General features: G+C 37.7%; 1 pseudogene; it reads right to left on the reverse strand.

The window, feature by feature from the left end:
- Positions 1-495: 495 nt before the first annotated feature.
- On the reverse strand, positions 496-7,940 carry LOC118857789 (annotated as a pseudogene).
- Positions 7,941-22,854: the final 14,914 nt, after the last annotated feature.

Below are 22,854 nucleotides of genomic sequence, written 5' to 3' on the forward strand. Positions count from 1 at the left end.
GGGAGGGAGGGAGCAAAAAAATAAAAAATGCATAGCAGAGAACAAAAGAAAATTCAGAAGAAAGCACAGAAAACTAGGATAGCTTTGACAACAATGTGTAGTATTTATTACATTGTTTTTTAAAGTAAACAGTGTGAAATAAGGATTCATAGTTTCATATTAAATCCTCTTTTTGTGTACATGGAAAAGTTTTAGGTTTGAAAGTTGTGGGTCTTTTTGTTTTTAAGCTCAAAGAGAATTTAAAAAAATTAAAAACATAGAAAAAATAAGGAAGAACAAGCATAATATCTCCTAAACAGTTGAGCTTTTTTTTAAAGAAGAAATTTTGTGTTCTTTATTTACAATCTCTCCAATGTTAACTCAGCAATGTTTTAAAGGTAAGAAAGGTAAAAAGCTCAGCACTGATAAAAAAATACTGCATAAAAGTTTTCCTGAGTCACAATAATTGAAGGGTAAGAATTTATAAAAAATAACAAAAATGCAACATAGAAAAAGTCAAGATTCACTTTCATCCATGTCTTTGTCTAGGTCTTACTCTGCAGCATCCTTTTCTTATTGCTGTTTCTTCCCACCAGCAGTTTGAGATTGAGCTTATTTGCAGCATCTTCTGGAAAGATGTAATTTTAATACTCTTTCCAGTCAACATCAGACCTGTCTTCTGCCTGTACTTTTCTTCTTTTCTTAACCTTCTCTGGCATAAGTTTGTCCATTCTTTTATGAGATTATTCTGTTCCAAATTCATCTTCAATATTTCACCAGTATTCTAGTGACAAGAGTCTTCATTCACTTGATAGTTTCTCAGTTTTGTTTGCTTCTTCATAAATTTGTCTGCGTTTGGCAAAACATTCTTCATTTCTTGCAGATAACTCCAATTGGGCAAAACTGATCCATATCTTGACATATTGTGTTTCTTACAGCAATTTCCAGTAAAAACTTCTTGTTTTTGTTTTTGTTTTCCAGTTTCTTCTTGTTCAATTTCAAAATCACTATAGGATTTCCAAGTCACTGCTGGCATGTCTAAGTATGACTCGCTAATACCCAACTCATACATTACCCAGGCTCTCAAAATATCTCCAACATTTGTTTCTAACTCAGAAAATTTGACCCATGGTGTTCAATTTTCTCATGCAAATCCCAGGAATTTTTCATAAAGTTTCCAATGTTGGTCAAATTCTTGAAGCTGCAGCTCCAATTCAATGTAGACTTCCAACAATTTGTTTTTGGGACACTTGCCGATAGTAGTTCCCAAAGCTATTCTAGTAAATGTTTTATTTCAAACTGGGCATAGAGTAGCCATATTTTGGCAAATGTAAATTTTTTTTGAGAAATCAATTCCAAACAAGCTTGATATACCTGCCTGGTACTCTCTGGATCCTTTACCTTCAACTCTTCATAGACTGTATGGTTGATCCAGATAGACAGACAGATAGATAGATAGATAGATAGATAGATAGATAGATAGATAGATAGATAGATAGATAGAGATAGATATTCCAGTGTCTCTTCTCAGTGGCACTTTGACAATGGCTCTTTCATACACTTCTTGCACAGTGTTTGGTTCCACATCACTTACCATCAGCTGCAAATAATCAAAACAGGCATCATCATTCTGTGGATTAGTCTTCATCTCTCTTCATACTGGAATCTCCATTTGCTCACAACAATGTCTTCAACACCACACCTATCTCCAAATTTCTTTTCAGAGACTGTGTAATTTTCAAAGAGTTCTTGGGCTTTTTGCTTTGAAATCCTTTCCAGGGCATATTTTTAGATCACTCATAGCCTTTAAATTCTTTCTTATTTTCTTCAAACTTTGCAAAGGCCACATAGAGATGTTTATTCATATGCTCATCTTCAAAGAATTCCACAGCTATTTCATATACTTTCCTTGCATGAGCCAAGCAGCCATTGTAAGGAGCCCACATACCAAGACCACTCTTCTCTTTTCTCACTATTAGGAAAAGCATAACAACAGTCCTTTGCACACACCCTCTGGATGAACTTTATTGTTGATAAAGCACAGAACTGGTTCAAATCAGCCCGGGGCAGTCCTTGATGTTGGGCAAGTGCCTGCAGGAGCCACATCCTGGTCATGAGGCTATGCTATGAATATATTTCTTGTCACTAGGCAAACTTGCCATGTTGCTGCCATTACATCCTACTTCCTTGATTCTTTGTCTTGCCACCTCTCTCTCTCTCTCTCTCTCTCTCTCTCTCTCTCTCTCTCTCTCTCTGCATATATATATATATATATATATATATATATATATATATATACACACACACACACACATATATATAGTCTGTGTATATATACATGTATACACATACATGTATGTATACATATATACGTACTTGTATATATCCATATACATGTATATTTATACAAGGTTTAGCCTTGCTGCCTTGGGTGTCCTCAGTCCTAGACCAGACTCCAGTCCACATATCTACTTTTCCCTCCTCCAATGGAATAAAGAAGGCTTTTTGCATAAAACTTTTGTGAGAAATTTGGTACTTTATTTTTCAGAGTTAACAGTATTGGCATCGGAAGTGGAATTGGAAACAGGAGATCCTCCTACGCTCCACAATGCAAACTATAAGGGACCTTTCAAAGTGTGGCAAATGGATTTTACCCAACTCCCTCCTATTAATGGCTAGAAGTATCTTTGTTTGTATGTTCTCTCAGTGGGTGGAAACTTCCCTGTTAGACAAGCCATGGTAGCCACTGTTGCCAAGGCACTTCTTGAAAAAATTATCTTGACTCAGAAGCACCATAGTGACTGTGGCACTCACTTTACTGGATCTGTCCTCTTTTTTTAACTGTTAAAGTCATGGCCCCAACCACCCCAAATCTCCTGGTCTTATACAAAAGGTAAATGGATTACTAAAAATGCAGCTGGGTAAACTGATGGAGGACTTTCACCTGTCTTTGGTTAAGGTCCTTCCTCTTGTCCTTAGGTCTCACCCATTTGGGAAATACTCTCTTTCTCTTTATGAGATTATCGAAGGATGTCCCATGCCATTATATCCTTGGGAAGGGTCTATCCAGACTAAAGGCACCCTTTGACAGTATTGTAAAGGCCTGTCTGAAGTAATGTCAAAAAACCAACAGCTTGTATCTCAGTCTTTCTCCTCAGAGTCCTCCCCTACTGAGCTGGAGCTGAAACCTAGAGATTGGGTATACTGGAAACACCATCTTCAGAAGCATTCCACTATCAAGGGGAGAGATCTCTATCGAGTCCTTCTGTTAACAAGTGCAGCAGTCAAGCTCTCAGTTCATACTAGGCCCATCTCTCCCCACATTGCTGTTGCTGAATTCCTGCTTAGTATCATTGCCTCTGGGAACACCTCTCCTGATAACACTCTCCTTTCAGCACTAGCAGCTCAGTGCTTCAAACTTACTGGATAAAGTGTGACCAATGAGACTTCCCTTGCAGCTGTGGCTACTGCTACAGTCTTCCTTGTAAAAGCCACCTATGAGTATCCCATCTCTAGATGGGCCTGCTGTAATTCTTCTTTTCCTAACTTCCCACTTGTCTGCCCTCCTAGCAGTTGCCTTTAAATTCATAACACTTAGGACTATCTGTCTCCCTCTCCATCATGTCTTCCTCTGCAAAAGGTTAAGATTTGCATAGGCAAAGAACCCAATAGTATAGTCTTTATGGAAGAAGATATATTGAGGCAGGTATAGACCAAGATGCCACATGGGAAATTGCAGAGGAAGACATGATGAAGAGAGAGACAGATAATCCTAAGTGTTGTGAAGTCAAACTGAGTCAAATTTATAAGAATACAAGCCAATCTGATAGATGTGCATTGGTACTTCTGAGTTGTTTTAATTTATATTTCTCTAATTAAAAGTGATTTAGAGTACAACTTCATAGATAGCTTTGATTTCTTCTGAAATCCGAAAAATGCCTGTCCGTAAACTTTGACCATTTATCAGTTGGGGAATGTCTTCTATTCTTATAAATTTGACCCAGTTCTCTATGTATTTGAGAAATGAGGCCTTTATCAGAAATACTTGCTGTAAAGATTGTTTCCCAGCTTTTTGCTTTCCTTATAATCTTGGTTGCATTGGTTTTGCTTGTGCAAAAGCTTTTTAATTTAAAATAATCAAATTATCTATTTTACATTTTGTAATGCCCCTTATCTCTTGTTTGGTCATGAATTCTTCCCTTCTCCATAGATCTAGCAGGTAAACTATTCCTTGCTCTTCTAATTTGCTTATAGTGTCATCCTTTATGCCTAAATCATACACCTTTTGACCATATCTTGGTATATGGTGTGAGATGTTGGTCTATACCTAGTTTGTGCCCTATTGTTCACTGCTTTATAATATAGTTTGAGATCTGGTATTGCTATGCCACTAGTACTGCTTTGGCTGCATCCCATAAATTTTGTTATGTTGTCTCATTGTTGTCATTCTCTTTAATGAAATTATTGATCATTGCTATGATTTGTTCTTTGACCCACTTATTCTTTAGGATTAGATTATTTAGTTTCCAATTGATTTCTAATCTATCTTTCCATTGCCTTTTGCTGAATGTAATTGTTATTACATTATGAAACAAAAGGAAAACATTTAATATTTCAGTCTTTCTACATTTGATTTTATGCCCTAATACATCATAAATTTTTGTGTAGGTGTGCTGAGAAAAAGGTATATTCCTTTCTGTTTCCATTCAGTTTTCTCCAAAGGTCTGTCATATCTAACTTTTCTAATATTCTATTTACATCCTTAGTTTCCATCTTGTTAATTTTTTGGTTGAATTTATGAAGTTGAGAGAGGGAACAATTGAGCTCCCCCAATAACATAGTTTTGCTGTATATTTCTTCCTGTAATTCACCTAACTTCTCCTTCATGAGGATGGATGCTATCCCATATGGTACATAAATTTTTAGTTACTGATATTACTTCATTGTTCATGGTAAATTTTAGCAAGATGTGGTTTCCTTCCTTATCTCTTTTAATTAGGTCTATTTTTACTTTTGCTTTGTCTGCGATCAGGATTGCTACCCCTACTATTTTTTTACTTCAGCTGAAGCATAATAGATTCTGCTCCAGCCCCTCACCTTTACTCTGTGTGCGTCTCTGTGCTTCAAGTGGGTTTCTTATAAACAACATATTGTAGGATTCTGGTTTTTGATCCATTCTGCTATCTGCTTCCATTTTATGGGATGGTTCATCCCATTCATATTCACAGTTATGATTACTAACTGTGTATTTCCCTTCATCCTATTTTTCCTCCTGCTTCTCATTTCTCTCCTTTCACCCTTTCCCTCTTCACCATTGTTTTACTTGTATCTACAGCCTTCCTGGATTTGCTCTCCCTTCTGTTAGTCCCCATTCCCCATGCCCTTTATTTAATGTCCTCCCCTCCTACCTCCCTGTCAGGCAAGATAGATTTTTATATTCAACTGATTGTATATATTATTCCCTCTTTGAACCAATTCTGATGAGAATAAGGACCAAGTGATACCCATTGCCCACTGTCCTATCTTCTCTTCTACTGTAATAGGTCTTTCACACCTCTTCATGTGAAATAATTTACCCCATTCTCTCTCCCCGCGCCTTCTGCACCCAGTGTACTCTTCTTTCTTGTTTCTTAATTTTTTTGGCATTCCCTCAAATTCACCTTACCCTCATACCCTCTGTCTACATATATTACTTCTAGCTATATTATTAGTGGTATGATTTTTAGGAATTACAAATATCATCTTCCCGTGTAGGGATGTAAAGACATTAGCTCTATTGAATCTACTATGTTTCCTTTTCCCTTTTTTGGCTTCTCTTGGATCTTGATATTAGAGATCAATTTTTTGTTCAGTTCCTGTCTTCTCCTTATGAAAACTTAAAATCCTATTTCAAAAGACCATTTTTTCCCTTGAAGTATTATGCTTAATTTCACCAAGTAGGTGGTTCTTGGTGGTAATCCCAGCTCCTTTGCCTTCTAGAACATCATGTTTCATGACCTCTGATTCTTTAATGTTGCAGCTGCTAAGTCCTGTGTAATCCTAATTATGTCTCTTTGATATTTGAATTGTTTCTTTCTGGCCACTTGCAGAATTTTTTCTTGACCTCATAGTTCTGAAATTTGGCTATAATATTCCTTGGAGGTTTTATTTTGGGATCTGTTTCCTGAAGTGATTAGTGGATTCTTTCAATGCCTGTTTTGCCCTCTGGTTCCAGGATACCGGGGCAACTTTCCTTGATAGTTTCTTAAAAGATGCTGTCTAGGTCTTCCTTTTGATTATGACTTTCAGATAGTCCAATTATTCTGAGATTCTCTCTTCTTGATCTATTTTCCAGGTTAGTTGTTTTCCTCATGAGGTATTTTATATTTTCTTCTACTTTTTCATTCTTTTGATTTTGCTTAATTGACTCATGATGTCTCATAGAGTCATTAGCTTTCACTTGCCCAATTCTAACTTCTAAAGAGTTGTTTTCCTCAATTAGCCTTTATGCCACTTTTTCCATTTGACCAATTCTACCTTTTAAGGAGCTGTTTTCTTTTTCCAAGCTATTGACTCTTTTTTTCATAATTCTCTTGCATCACTCATTTCTTTTGCCAGTTTTTCTTCTACCTTCTGTATTTGTTTTCTAATCTTCTTTTTGAGCTCTTTGATGAGTTTTTTCTGGGCTTTGGACCACTTCCCATTTTTCTTTGGGGCTGTGCCCATAGGTGTTTTGACATTGTCGTCCTCTTCTGAGTTTGTGTCTTGATCTTCCCTGTCACCACAATAACCTCTGTTGTTAGGATGGGAGGAAAGAAGTGGGGAAAAATAAAGTAAAAAGTGCACAGCAGAGAACAAAAGAAAACCAACAAGGAAGCAAAGAAAAGTTAGGCAGCTTTGAAAACAATGTATAGTATTTATTATATAGGTTTTCATGAAATGGGAATTTATTGTTTTTTATTAAATCCTTTCTTATGGTCTGCTGTATACAAGGCAATGTTTTGTTTTCTCATTTTGTATTTCAGTCTAAAATTTAAAAATTTGCAAAGGGGAAAAAAAACATGCAGCAGTTGCCTCTTTGCCCAGGGCTATGCTGAAGCACATGGAGGTGCCCAGAGGTGGCATCTGCCCATTTCCCTGGTTATGCTAAGACATGTGGGAGCAAACAGGAAGGGGGAGGCTGGTATTGGTTTTTGCCTGCTACACTGCCCTGGGGCTTAGGATCCCTTGCTGGCTTGTTAGGATGCTTCCTGTCTTGGACTTTCCTCCCCTTTTACATGAATGAAACAGAACTTTACTACCAACTTTCTAAGTTTCTTGGGCTAAAAGACTGTTTCTTTTTGCTCATTCTGCTGATACAGGATTTGTTTTGAGGCACTATTTTATGGTTGTTTGGAGGTGAGTACAGTAGAGTTAGGGCACTTTCCTGGTTACTCTACCATCTTGGCTCCTGGAGGTCTTAATCTAGTTCTTTGAAGACAAATCATTTGTAAATGCAATGTGTTTGATCCACCTCTTTATATCACAGTTCAAAGTTGACATTGGAGTTCCAGGCTTGCTCCTCAAGTTTCTATTCTACGCAGCATATAAATACTTGCCAGCATCCAGCAATATTTTCCAACATCTCTTCCATATAAGTACATTTGTACCAGAACTAGTTGACCTGGGGAAGAGATATGATGGTCCCATCCTAGATATTCCAGCCATTATTTACTTGGCAATTCATCATTCCCATTTCTGCACATTTTAGCCAGAGAGTGATATTTTGATAGCTGACATCTAAGGCACACTGGTATGTGGAACAAGCCCTTTGAATTTCTTTTAGACTCTTCACATTGTGCACATTTTATCCAGTTAATAATCACAGTTCTTTTCTTCCTTAGATTATCCTCAAAAGTCTTTCTTTTCCTTAGCTTATAATCATTTAATTCTTCTTCATCTGTGATCTTCTGTTGAGATGGTGGAAGAATCTCAATCTCTCATTCTTTAACTGCTGTGATGTAAATTGTTGAGACTGTTACAGGAAACCAGTAGAAGCTATTTCTGTTGTCTTCTGGTCCTCTGGGACAATGGGTGGGGAACTGAGAAGAGAAGTCAGAGCAGGGGAGAGTCAGAACCAAGACTTCCCAACAATTGTGCTTTAAATAATTCTACAAAAAGTCTGTAATTTGACAGCCCAATCACATCCTTAAATTTTCTACAAAACTACAGATTCTTACTTTGTTCTAAAAAGACCACTCTTCAGCTGAAGGTACCCTTTCCCCTCATTTCTTTAATGCTTTTTAAATTTAATTTTTTTTACATTTTAAGTATTATTGGTGTATTTTACTTTTATATTACAAACATTCGCCAATAACTCTCTCTTGTGAGAGTTCTTTTTTAACAAAGTAAAACAGGAAAATACCGTGACCTCAACTGAAAATTAATTCTATGTTTCATATCTATAGTAACCCCCACATCTCTATTAAAAAAAGATTAAAAAAGAAATTAAATTTCTTATAAATATAGTCTAGCAAAAAATATCCTCCCAATTGCTACACACAAAAATATGTCTGTTGCAAACCATGCCCTAAATCCACCACCTCTTTGTAATGGATATCTTGTTTCATCATGGGTCCTCTGAAATCATGAATAGTCATCCATCATAGTTCTCACAGCTTTTTAAGCTATTTGTTTTTACAATGCTGTTATCATATAAATTGTTCTCCTTGTTCTGCTCATTTCACTCTACATCAGGTTAGAAGACTTTGAGAGTGCTCATTTTTTAATATTAGCCTTTTTGTAAATTATTCTTCTGTTTCTGCCTATGCATCTCTTAATATGTTTTTTCATATCTTTTTGCACTCATCTATTTCTTCATTTCTTTTTTTTGGAAGGGGTTAAGCAGGGCAATTGGGGTTAAGTGGCTTGCCCAAGGTCACACAGCTAGTAAGTGTGTCAAGTGTCTGAGGCTGGATTTGTACTCAGGTCCTCCTGACTCCAAGGCCAGTGCTCTACTCACTGTGCCACCTAGCTGCCCCAATTTCCTCATTTCTTACAGCATGATAGAACTCTATCACATCCATACGTCATAACTTACCTTGTCATCTTTGGGGCATCCTCTTAATATTTCAGTTTGTGTGTGTCTGTGTTTTGCCACCAGAAACAGAATTGCTCTTTTATAGGAACTCTTTTTGTGATGAATGCCCCCTTCCAGAACTCTTTAGTCTATTTCTCTTGCCAGCCCTAGGTTGAGAAGCAATCATAAAGTAGCAGTAATAACCACTTATGTCTATATAATGATTTATGCTTTCAGAAAGGCAGCAGCTAGTTGGTGCAGTGGATAGAACACTGGGCTTGAAATCAGGAAGACTCATCTTCATAAGTTCAAATCAGGTCTCAAACAATTATTAGCTTGTGACCCTATACAAGTCACTTAACCCTGTTTGCCTCAGTTTCCTCATTTGCAAAATGAGCTGGAGAAGGAAATGGCAAACCACTCCAGTATCTTTGCCAAGAAAACCCTAAATGGGGTCATAAACAGTAGGACATGACTGAATGCTTTCAGAGCATTCAGTGAAGTAGCACTATGAGAATTAACAGATTTTTTTACACAAGGAGGGAAGTAGAGTCAAGGAAAAATTAAGTGACCTACTGAAGGTTCCATAGTAGCAATCCCTGCTCTACTGCTTAGAAGTATCAGATACTGTCCTCTTCCATGATCCAGGCTGAGAATATTACTCAGTTTACAAAGACAAGCTTCTCTCATTCCTTTGATCTCTCGGAGGATTTTGTGTTATTCCTTACATGTTCAAATTCTACTCTTATTTGGTAAACCTCCCTTATTACTCCCCCTCACCCCAGCTATCTTATTCATCTTTATATCTATGCCTTGCTTAGAGTAGGCCCTCAATAAACATTTACTGGATTGTAATAAATTCTGATTGTTTCCACTTGTAGGAGCTTCAATATTCTCCAAGGGCTAAGAGAGAACGGGAGGACAGGATGAAGGGAATTAGAGGATTCCGCACATGATTTGAAGCTAAAGAGGAGCTGGATTCATATTAGATCTGGGATGGAGAAAGAAAGGAGGCAGGAATCTTTGGGATAAGCATCACCAAGAAGAATTAGACATTTTCTTGGTTCCCAGTTATATTCAGGTTCATTCTCTGTGCCAAAACAGATTTTTGTGTATTTCTTCTCCCCCCCCTTCTTCCTTTTCATTCATCTTCCCTCCCTCTCAATCCAGAAAATTCAATGCAGGGATTTAAATCTGTCCATCTAAAGCATCTGCTAATGGATTAAGCTGGAACTAGCTGCCCTAGTAACATGTTAACTGATAGGTACATAATGGGTTTCTTCCTCAAAATTCCCCTGTTGGTTTTGCTAAAATAGATAATGAATATATAGCAAGAAGAAGATGGTTTGAGAGAAACACAATTGGCTTTTCTTATATATCCAAGGTATACTGTGCACACAGAGAATGCCTTCTTCCAGTCCTCTTGAAATAAAAGGCATTTCACAAAGGGCCACTTAGCATAGTCTAACATTTTCACAACACAGTTCATAAATCTATTGTCATATTGCTTTAAAAAATAATATGTCTTCCTATTTGTTCATTTAGCACTAACCCATGGAAAATGTTATGTTCTAAAGATTCCAAAGATTAATTTGATCCTGACAAGACTGCGAAAACATGCTAAATCTCCCAATAATGATTTGTAGCTAGTTTGGTTTGTTCTGGAAAAATTACAAGTGAACTATTTAAAACAGTAGCTGTTTTCCTCATTCATCTGCTTTGGATCAAATTAATCCCAGTTTTGGATGGAAGATATCATGAATCAGTGTTTATGGTGTAGCATGGTATTTATTAGTTATTACACAATTGTATTCATCTTTTGGCAATTTCTGGCTCTCCAACATCAAAATAATAGGAAATATTTCTACTCATTAAGAAGAATTGCCATTATTTCAGACCAGATCACAAATCGTTACAGTACATTCCTGATTTCCAAATCATTGGAGTTATTGCTGAGGAGAAGTTAATTTGAAAGAGATTATTATCAAATAAATGAATCTTCTCTCTGACCTTGGAAATTATTTCACATTCCATGTACCTAGAATGTCCTCCCGTTTTTACCAACTGCTCTGTCCCACCCTCATTCAAATCATTCTTCCAATCCTACTCCATGAAAGACTTCTGGCACTAAGCATGAAGAGTACAAACATTCACTTCCCACAAATCCTGGTAATTTTCATTCCCCAAAATTTCCACTTTAAGGCAAGCAAAGGAAACAAGTGTAGGAAATTTACATCTTAAAACTAGGAGGTGATCAATCTATGATTATATGTTAGTAATGTATAGACTTCCATACACATGCTTAGACAGACACACATACAGAGAGAGAGAGAGAGAGAGAGAGAGAGAGAGAGAGAGAGAGAGAGAGAGTCAACTGGACCAAACTGACCTCTAACCTCCGGATGTCTGGAGCAGAACAGAGCAGACTAGAGACAGGAGAATCAGGAATCAAATGGAAGTTTAATTTCAAAGTGAGGGAAACAGCTTGCAAGCAAGGATCCATCTGCCAGGGCCTCGTGCTTATTGTGGTGACCCACTTTAGTGTAGGCAGATCTCAATATTTTTACCTATGGCTTCCACACTGTAGCCCTGACAATGAGGGGTTACAGCAACAACAACGTGACAAGTTTGATTCATAGCAGGGCTTCATTACCTGAACATGGATACTTGTCCGAGCTTGTCCAGGGCTTGTGTGGGCTCAGAGAATACCTGGTGCTGCTCAAAGTGATACAGTAATTATGTGATTTTGCCAGAGGGTGAGATCATCCAGAAGGAGAGCACAAAGGATTATTGTTATGCCAAGCTCAAGGCACAGCTTGCTTGCTTTAGCTCTGGAAAACAGAGTGTCTCCTAATATCTTGACATTCCCCCTTTTGGCTAAAGGGAGGGGATCTGAAAGAACCTTTACCCTTCTGGCCAATAAAGGAGAGGCAAGCACAAACCAAGTTGCTGCGAGAGGCCAGTTGGGCAAGGTTGAGATATTGCCCAGAGGGTAGGTTCCTTCAGGGGACCTATTAGGGATATGTGTCCCCAAGTCTCACTGGTAGTCATTGTTTGCTTGCAAGCAGAAAAGAGAGGGGCACCAAGAATATATAGGGAGAAAATGCCAATACATGATTAAATCGGGGCCTTGGTGGTTGGGCACGTAACAAAAAGGAAGATGAAAAAGTAAAACAGAATAGTATACTCAGCCCTTGTCCGGAATCTTGGGACACTTTGTCTCATCAGGATGGCAGCTGCTTCTGGGTCTGTACTAGATAAACCTCAAGCTTCCCAGAGGGTGTTGGCATCCACTCAGTAGCAGTAGCTTTCTTCAGATGATCCAGGAGTGCACACCCACAAGTCTGGCAGCTGTGGGAGTAGCCAGAAGGACCTGGTAGGGGCTCTTAGAGAAAACTCCTTGTATCGGTCTTTGGATCTGAGTTTCTGGTCAGCATCTTTTTTTTTCATCAGCATCTTTAAACAGCACATAGAGATGGTTCAGTTTCCTAGCCAAACAGGGCTAGGTTCAAAAAATGCAACACAGTTTTTCATAAATTCGTAATCATAATTACATTGTCAGGTCACATTAATGTCATGTTATATAGATCAAACTACTTAGAAGACTCGCAATGGACTAGTTTTGGGAAAAGAGATTTACATGTCACCAAGGTAACCAAGAAAACTTAAATATAAACATCTTGAATCAAAAGACCAAAGTAATACAATAATTATCGCCAATATTAACTAATATCATTTCTTTGTATCCTAGTAACTCATTCTCAATGTTAATTTAACCAGCATATTTTGAGTCCCAGATGTCTCATGTAGTTATCTGGTCCCTAGATATCTTCTCTTGGACAACAGGCTTTATTCTCAGGACAGCTCTAAAGGGAGCTCTGCTTCTCTGGTTCCAAATCTAGAGGTTCCTAGATAATTCTGACAATATAATTTGGTACAATCACTTAAATTTGGTTCTTCAATCTTGAAACTTCAGAGAATTTCAATTTATATACCATTTACTACTTCTATCCTTGACCTAAATCCTGTACCTGATATAAGAATCTTTCAAAAATTTATGAGCCCTTCTGCATTTTAAAATTATCAGGTGATAATTTAATAATGGGAAAATAATTTCACTTTCTTTACCATTGTCCATACAATTTATGTGTAAAAGTTTAATCCAATTTTGACAATTTATTACTAAAACATATCAAAGCCTGAAATTCAATGACAGATAAATTTAGAAGTCAATCATATAATCCTATTGCTTTCTCAAAATTTACTATTCCATTTATTTAGAAAACTTTTACATCACATCTTTGTCTTACTACTTTTTCTAATCATTTCCCCCTTAGGAGGATATCATCCCTATATTATAATTTGACCATAAATACAGGTTAAAATTGTAAGGTGTTCATACTCGCATCCTATTATAGTAACTCAGACACGTTCCAGTATCAATCTATTATTTAATATATTTAGTATTTTACTTATAAAACTTCTTGATTATAGAAACTTGCTATAGAAGGAAAAAGGAGGAACAAAGTTATAACAATGTCATATATCAAAACAGAGGGAAATATTTCCTTAACTCTGTTTGATTCCAGGCATGAGTCATATTTGATAGTCAATCATTTAGTCACATACTATCAAAAGTAAAGCTCAGGATTAATTGGGTGAGGAAATTTCCTTTTCAGAAAGAAAATAGCACAATGGAGAAATAGAGTCAGGATGATCCTACCTTGGACTCTGCAAAAATTATCCGCAAAACTTTTCCCAGGCACAGATGTCCACCTTTAGCAATTCCCAGACTGCAGCACATGTTATTTTCTGCTACTGGCTTCATGAAAATTCAGACAACTATGCCTGTAAACAAAATTCAAACAATAGTAAATTGTAGACCCAGGAATTTTTACCTTAAATAGCAAATTTCACTAACCACAACTTAGGGCTTGAATATTTTTCCTGATATTTTCCTAACAGTTAATTTTTCATTTATCTTTTACTTATAAATTAAAACTACCCATACTCAGACATACAGAAAATACCTGAAAGTTGACTCATCGTTAATATGTTGAAGCTACATCCTTAAACGACCAGCTACACTTTCATAATAGACAAGATTTTCAAATAAAAATTCACTACTATAGTAAACATTATTATCTGTTTTATAACAAAAATACCTCATTAAATATTTGTTTTCAAATATCGATATTTATCACATCTTTTTCAAAGTCCAATTCATATGTAACAGCATTCAGATTAAAAACTTGTTTTGTCTAACAGCATTTCCATTAAAATTGTCTTTCACACTTCACAATATAAGATAATTTAGAAATACAGTAACACAAACAGCATCATGTATTTAAAACATGAAACAAAACTTCAGATGACATTAATTCAGTTAATTGCATTTCCAAATTATCCCATACAAAAATCATTAATCTTATTACCTTTGATGTTTTAAATCCATTTTAAAGTTATCTGGTATGGAACAATTACATTCAGCTAAAGAACTATTAATATAGTGCTTAGCATATGCCAGTCACTGCGTTAAGCACTTTACAAAAATCATATTATTTTGATCCTCAACAACCTTGGGGGGTTCCATTATTATTTTTCTCTTTACAGATAAGAAAATTGGGGCAGACATAAGATAACTTACCTAAGATTGCACAGCTAATAAATTTCTGCAACCAGAATGTAATTCAAGTTTCCCTATATTTTTCCAGCATTTTTTTCAACACTTATATTTGGGAATCTAATCTGAGATGAAAGGGGTGAACAAAATAAGAGGGAGAAGGTCTCTGAACTGGGGTGGTCATAAGAGATCTTTGGTTCAAACAATCATTTCTCTTTTCATAGTCAAAAAAGGTTAACAAAAAGTGGCCATGAGGTACAAACTGTTTACCTTTTTTTTTTCTTTCTTCACTCTGGAATTACTTGCAAACTAGTTACCTTCCTTCATTACCCTAGAACAATGAAGCTATTAATCTTGCCATTTGCTTTTTAAAATTTTATAAAATCTAATCCTTACTTTTCCTTAAAACAAATTCTACTGAGTGGTACTCCAAAACTTAGTAAGATATTTCAAAAGGGAGAGAATTCCTGGAAATACCCAAAGTCTCAGGAGTTCTCTCCTGTAATCTTAAAATTATTATTTTCCAAACTCCTTAATGATTAATCTCCAAACCTCTGATACCTACTAAGATGTTTTTAGCAGTTCTACAAACTTTGATTATCTTAGTTTCTGTAACTCCAACATAACCAAAGCTGAAATGACAGGGGAAAAACTGTTATACAGTTTTTTTTTTTCCTTATAACCTAATCTCTCACGGAAAGCCTAAAGTGAGAGTTAGTCCTGCTTACTGGGACAATTGCTTCAATTATGAAAGTTCACTAATCTTTCCAAGTGTTCTAAATCCTTTGACTACAGCCCTTAGAAGTTTTTCTGGTGTGCTGCATTTTAAATCTTTCATGGTAATGGAATATAACTCATAACACAAACATGACACAGAAATTTTACATTTTACCAAGACACAAACACAGAGCAAACCACAAGATGGATACAGACACAAATCTGACAAAGCACATGGTTGTAAACCCTAACTTTACCAATTTCAACAGCGTCACACAGTTACCAAGGTGTGCAGTTTAAAAACAGTAGAGGCACACAGAAAAGGTGTGCAGTTTAAGAAAGGATATCCTTGCCAGAGTAATCCAAGATGAACTGGGTCACTGGAGGGGCCTTGGAGTTTTCCTCACAAAGAATGGTGAACCCAACCAAGGCAGGAGTTCCAAGGATTGGAACAGGGACAAGGGCAGAGTATCCACCAGATGAAGGGGATGGGGGTCAGACTGGGGAGAAATAAATCTCCAGGGGTGCCTGGTCCATTCCTGCTGATACTGGAGAGTCCAATGGCCTGGTTCCATGTCTAATCCCACTTCTAACACCAATTAATGCCAACTGGACCAAACTAGCCTGTAATCTGTGGATTGCTGAAACAGAACAGAGCAGGCTGGAGACAGGAGAGTCAAGAATCAAATAGAAGCTTAATTTCAAAGGGAGGGAAACAGCTTTCAAGCACGGACACATGTGCCAGGGCCCCAGTCCTAGTGAGGGAACCTGTTTTAGTGTAGATGAATCTCAATACTTATAACTTTGGCTATGCACTAAGCTGTAGACCTGAGAATGAGATGTAATAGCAACAATGTGACAAGTTTGATTCTTAGCAGGACTTCAAGACCTGAGCATGGATACTTGTCTGAGCTTGTCCAGGGCTTGTCTAATCTCAGAGAACACTTGGTGCTAGTCAAAGAAATACAATAATTATGTGGTTTTGCCAGAGGGTGAGATCATCCAGAGGGTAAGTGCAAAGGATTGTTGTTATGCCAAGCTCAGAGCACAGCTTGCTTGCTAGACCTTAGCTCTGAAAAACAGGGTGTCTCCTAATATCTTAATAAAAGATAGCAAGATCCATAAAGAAACACTAAACTGGAAATTACCTTTTAAAAATAAGGAAGAAAGGAAGGGAGGAGGAAAGGTAAAAGGAAGGAAGAAGGGAGAGAGGCAGGGGGAAAAAGAGAGAGAGAGAGAGAAAGGGAGGAAAGTGAAGGGAAGAGGAAGGGAGGGAGGGGGGAATAAGAAAGGAAAGAAGGGAGGGAGAGAGGGAAGAAGGGAAGAAGGGAGGAAGGAAATAAGGAGCATAGAAAGGGTGGAAGGCAAGGAGGAAAGAAAGGGAGGAAGGAAGGGAGAGAGTCTCCAAAACCAAAACAACTCATTAAGAAGCATCTAATAATAACTGTGCTAGGTTCTGGGGATACATGCGCAAAGAATGAAACAAATGAATGCAAAATCCAGGCTCCTGTGGACTCCCATAGTGGGATCACTAGAAGATGCTAGCTCTGGAGAGAGAAAAGGCTTCCCAGTCTTCTGCCTTGCTTCAGGGCCAGAAAAAAAACTCCTATCTAGGATCTCATGACTCCTTTGCTTGACAACCACTTATGCTTCACTGTCTCTATCAACTTTGTCTCCACTGATTGCTGTCTCTGAAACAGCCACTTGCTGCTTCTCTACTGGTCATGTGCTGCCCTCTGCTGAAGCTCCACCCCTGCTGCCTCCCATTCCTATTGCTATTACTGCTAGCTTATATCATTTGGGGAATGTTTTCCCCCCTTTAGAGTGAGACCACTCAGGACAATTTGTCTCAGTCCACAGAATCTTATTGGTCAAGTGGCTGGCACATCAAAGGGCCATCAACTAAAAACCTTCCAGACTTATCCTGCTCAATAATAGTTTCCCAAGCCTTCCTCTTAGCTGAGTATGTACAACTGAATTCTATTCGTCTCTCTGAAGCATATATAAATGGTACCCCCATCGAAGTCAGATTTTTATACATGCTTGTCTCCCCCATGAGAATGTAAAGTTATTGCATGTGGCGATTGTTTCATCCTTTCTGCTTGTATCCCCACAGTCTAGTATACAGTACATGCCAGATAACATTTACTTAATAAATACTTGCTGATTGATTGATTGATCACATTCTAATGAATTGTTTTTGAGGCTGTGTAAAAACTCAGAGGCAGCTGGTGGCTAGAGCACTAGAACTGGAGTCAGGAAGACCTGAATTCAAATCCAGCCTCTGACACTTCCTAGCTATGTGACTCTAGACAAGTCACTTAACTTCTGTTGGCCTGACATAGGGTCCACTAGAGAGGCAAACCACTCCAGGATCCTTGCCAAAACAACCCTATGGACAGCTTATGGTCCATACAGCCATGAAGACTCAGACATGAATAAACAACAACAAAAACTCAAACCCCTTTTTATTTGTCCTCATTGCCTTTGATGCCAAGAGTCCAGCTATACAAGTTGTCTTAATACTTTGATAAGCTCAAGAAGGCCCTAGAAATATGGTAGCTGGAGGTGATGGCTTTTGCCAGCATTCCAGCTATCATAATAAATCCCAAGTCTCTCTTATGTTTATATGCCTAGTATAATAAATCAAAATGGGAGAGGAAGGAAGTCATCAATTTGCTTGCTAAGCACACAGAGACCTCATATCTCAAAAGACATACATCATAGGCATTATGTAACTATATTGTATATAGTTATAGACATATGGTAATTGATATGTATGTTACATATATATAAAGACAGAGAGACAGACACACATACTGGGGGAGGGGGAGAGAGAGAGAGAGAGAGAGAGAGAGAGAGAGAGAGAGAGAGAGAGAGAAGACAGAAACAGAGAGACAGACAGCAAGGCAGAGAAAAAGCATGTAACTCTGATTGGCTGCCACATTGTTCAAATGCCAAAAGAATGTTTGCCTAAAAGACTATTTCATGGAAAACTCACACAAGACAAGCACCCACATGGAGGTCAGAAGAAACAAAACAAGGACACTCTCAAGGTCTTTCTGAAGAACTTTGGAATAGACCGTGAGACATGGAAGACCCTGGCATAGGACTGCCCAGCACGGTGTGGCTGCATCAAAAAGGCACTGTACTCTATGAGCAAAGCAGAATTGTAGTAGCTCAAAAGAAACTTGAGATGTGAAAATCTAGTGACATCTCCCCTCCTAATGTTCATATGGACTGACCTACGATAGTCTTCCAAGCTCATATCAGTATGATCAGCCATAGTCAGACACACTATACCTTGACTCCAAAATAGTAGTATCATTTTGATCCTCTCTGAGAACAAAAGACAACAATCAACCAGTCATGTATCAATTTTCATTATTACCTTATATGAGAGTATCATATACTCAAATTAGATAGAGTGCATAGAAAGCTGGGCCTGGAGTCAGGAAGCACTCAAATCCAGCCTCTGACAATTATTATGTATGACCCAAAATAAGTCACTTAACCTCTGTCTACCTCAGTTTCCTCAGCTGGAAAATAGCAACTACCTCATAGAATTGTTGGGAAAATCAAATGAGATAATATTTGTAAACTGTTTAGCACAGTGCTGGCATATAGTAGGCACTTAATAAATGTTTTAAAAAATAAAAATTACTATAATTATTTATATCTTCCTCTACTGGATTAGCAAGTAAGAAGCAATCTAGGTCTGATGGGGAATGAAACTAAATCTTTTTAATCTTTGTATTTCCACCAGCACTTACCACTGTTCTTTCCCCACAGTAGCTGCTTAATGAATAATTTTTGAAGAGAAATAAATTAAATTAAATCAATTAACCAATGTTTCTTCATGATGTGGGAGTGGTGAGTGCCATTTTAGAAGTACACTGCTACTTTTTTTTATTTTAGCTTTTATTTAGTATTTTATTTTTCCCCAGTTACATGTAAAAACAATTTTTAACATGTTTTTAAAAGTTTGAGTTCCAAATTCTCTCCCTTCCTCCCTCGGCACTCTCCCTCACTGAGAAGGTAAGCAATCCTATACAGGTTATACATGTGCAGTCACACAAAACACTTCATAACAGTCATGTTGTGAAAGAAAACATAGACAAAAAAACCAGGAAAAACAAGGTAAAAAATATGCTTCAAACTGTATTCAGAACTATCAGTTCTTTCTCTGGGGATGAATAGCATTTTTCATCATAAGTCCCTCAGAGTTCTCTTGGATCATTGTATTGCTGAAAATAGCTAAGTCATTCAAGGCTGATCATCTTACAGTATTGCTGGTACTTTGTACACACTACATTTCACTTTGCATCAGCCCATGCAAGTCTTTCCAGGTTTCCCTGAGAGCATCCTGTTTATCATTTCTTATAGTACAATAGTATTCCATCATAATCACATACCACAACTTGTTCAGCCATTCCCCCAATTGATGGGCATCCCCCCAACTTCTAAATCTTTACCCCCAGAAAAGAGCTGCTATAAATATTTTGGTACATATAAATCCTTTTCCTTTTTGTTTTTATCTCTTTTGGGATACAGACCTAGTAGTGGTATTGTTATGTCAAAAAGTATCCATGGTTTTATAGCCCTTTGGGCATAGTTCCAAATTGCTCTACAGAATGGTTGAATCAGTTCCCAATTCCACCAACAGTGCATTAAAGTCTCACTTGTCATTTGTCATTTGCCTTTTCTGTCCTATAAGCCAATCTAATAGGTAGGAAGTAGTACCTCAGAATTGTTTTAATTTGCATTTCTCCAATCAATAGTGAGTTAGAGTATTTTTATATGGCTATAGATAGCTTTGATTACATCATCTGAAAACTTTTGATTGTGGAATGGCTCTTATTTTTATAAATTTGACTTAATTCTCTACATGTTTGAGAAATTGGGCCTTTCTCTGAGAAATGTGCTTCAATTTTTTTTATAATTACTAGTGATAACTGTATTTCCCGCCATCCTATTCCCTGCCCCCTCCTTTCTGTTTGTTTTATTCTATCTCTCCTTTTACCCTGTCTCTCCTCAAAAGTATATAGCTTCAGACTACCAATCTGCCCTCCCTTCTGTCACCCACCCTTCTTCTCTTATCCCTTTCCCTACAACTTTCCTATAGGGTAAGTAAGGATATAGACTTCTATACCCAGTTGTGTGTATATGTTATTGGAACTACACTACTATAATGGGGACTGCACTACTGCACCAGCTGACGAACTGAATCATATTCAGTATTGGGCATCCTATTTTAAGAATGATGTAGGGAGCAGAGCCAAGATGGCAGAGTAAAAGCAGGGACTTGCTTGAGTTCTCCCCCAAATCCTTCCAAATTCCTGTGAAAATGACTCTAAACAAATTCTAGAGCAGCAGAACCCACAAAATGACAGAGTGAAACAAATTTCCAGCCCAAGACAATCTGGAAGGTCTACAGGAAAGGTTTATTGCACTGGGCTCAGAGAGGAGTGTAGACCAATCCTGGCCACACTGGCACAAACTGGGCAGCCCGAGGAAACCTAGAGCATGCCTCAGGGCACTGGATCACTGGCAGCTGTGGCAGTTTCCAGACTTCTCAACTTGCAAACTCCAAAGACAAATTAGGAGGTCAGTAGGAAAGGTCTGTGGTGACCTGGGTGAGAGAGGACCACAATCCAGCCCCAGGTCTGGAGTGACAGAGGCAGCAATGGGGGTGGCAGCAGGAACAGCAGCTGCTTCTGGAGCTCTTGGCCCATAGATAGTGGGGGGATCTAGCAGCTGATCAGAGGGAGATTGCAGGGATCTCTCTGCTGGTGCTCAGGCAGGATTGTCTTGCTTTGCCCTGCTTGGATCTGGGTCACAGTCATGGATGGCAGTCCTGGGCTGAGGAGAAGCACTAGCATGGCAAAGCTTGTGGCTGCTGGGGAGAGAGGATATTCCTCACAGTTCCAAGGCAGAAAAGAGTGCTTGTAGCCACTCACAGAGCAGAGCACAGGCCAGGAAAGGAGTAAACACCTCTCCTTTGGTCATACCACCTTGGAAGAACTGAAAATTTACAGACTCCTAGAAGTTTCTCTGAAAACAGCTGCACAAAACCCCTGAAGCTTGGGACAGTGCACCCTCCACACTGGAAGCAGAGTCCTACCTTAACAAAGAGTTAGAAAGTCAAGTAATAGGCTTACAAAATGAGCAAACAGCATAAAAAAACCTTAGACTACAGAATCTTACTTTGGTGACAAAGAAAATCAAAAAATATAACCAGAAAAAGACAACAAAGTCAAAGCTCCTACATCAAAGCCTCCAATAAACATATGGATTGGTCATAGGCCATGGAAGAGCTCAAAAAGAATTTTGAAAATCAAGTAAGAGAAGTAGAGGAAAATTGAGAAGAGAAATGAGAATGATACAAGAAAATTGTGAAAAACAAGTCAATAGCTTACTAAAGGAGACCCAAAAAAATACTGAAGAAAATAACATCATAAGAAATAGACTAACCCAAATGGCAAAAGAGCATTAAAAAACCAATGAAGAGAAGAATACCTTAAAAAGCAGAATTGGCCAAATGGAAAAGGAAGTCCAAAAGCTCACTGAAGAAAATAATTCCTTAAAAATTATAATGGAGCAAATGAAAGCTAACGACTCTATGAGAAATCAAGAAATTATAAACAGAACCAAAAGAATGAAAAAAATAGAAGTCAATGTGAAGTATCTCATTGGAAAAATAACTGACCTGGAAAATAGATCCGGGAGAGATAATTTTAAAACTATTGGACAACCTGAAAACCATGATCAAAAAAAGAGCTTAGACACCATCTTTCAAGAAATTATCAAGGAAAACTTCCCTGACATTCTAGAATCAGAGAGAAAAATAGAAATTGAAAGAATCCACCGATTGCCTCCCAAAAGAGATACCAAAAAGAAAACTCCTAGGAATATTGTAGCCAAATTCCAGAGTTCCCAGGTCAAGGAGAAAATATTGCAAGCAGCCAGAAAGAAACAATTCAAGGATTGTGTTAACACAATCAGGATAACACAAGATTTAGCAGTTTCTACACTAAGGGATCAGAGGGCCTGGAATATGAGTCAAAGGAGCTAAGATTAAAACCAAGAATCACCTACCCAACAAAACTGAGTATAATCCTTCAGCAGGAAAGATGTATATTCAGTGAAACAGAGGACTTTAAAGCATTCTTGATGAAAAGACCAGAGTTGAATAGAAAATTTGACTTTCAAACATAAGACTCAAGAGAAGCATGAAAAGGTAAACAGGAAAGAGAAATCACAAGGGACTTATTAATTTTTTACATTCCTACATGGAAAGATGATATTTGTAACTCACGAGACCTTTCTCTGTGTTAGTGTGATTGGAGAGAATATATAGAGAGAGACACAGGGTGGGCACAGGGCAAGTTGAATATGAAGGGATGATATCTAATAAATAAATAAATTAATTAAGGGGTGGGAGAGGAATGCACTGTGAGAAGGAGAAAGGGAGAGGGAGAATGGGGTAAATTATCTT

The sequence above is a fragment of the Trichosurus vulpecula genome, chromosome 7 (assembly GCF_011100635.1).
Source record: "Trichosurus vulpecula isolate mTriVul1 chromosome 7, mTriVul1.pri, whole genome shotgun sequence".
Lineage (NCBI taxonomy): Eukaryota > Metazoa > Chordata > Mammalia > Diprotodontia > Phalangeridae > Trichosurus > Trichosurus vulpecula.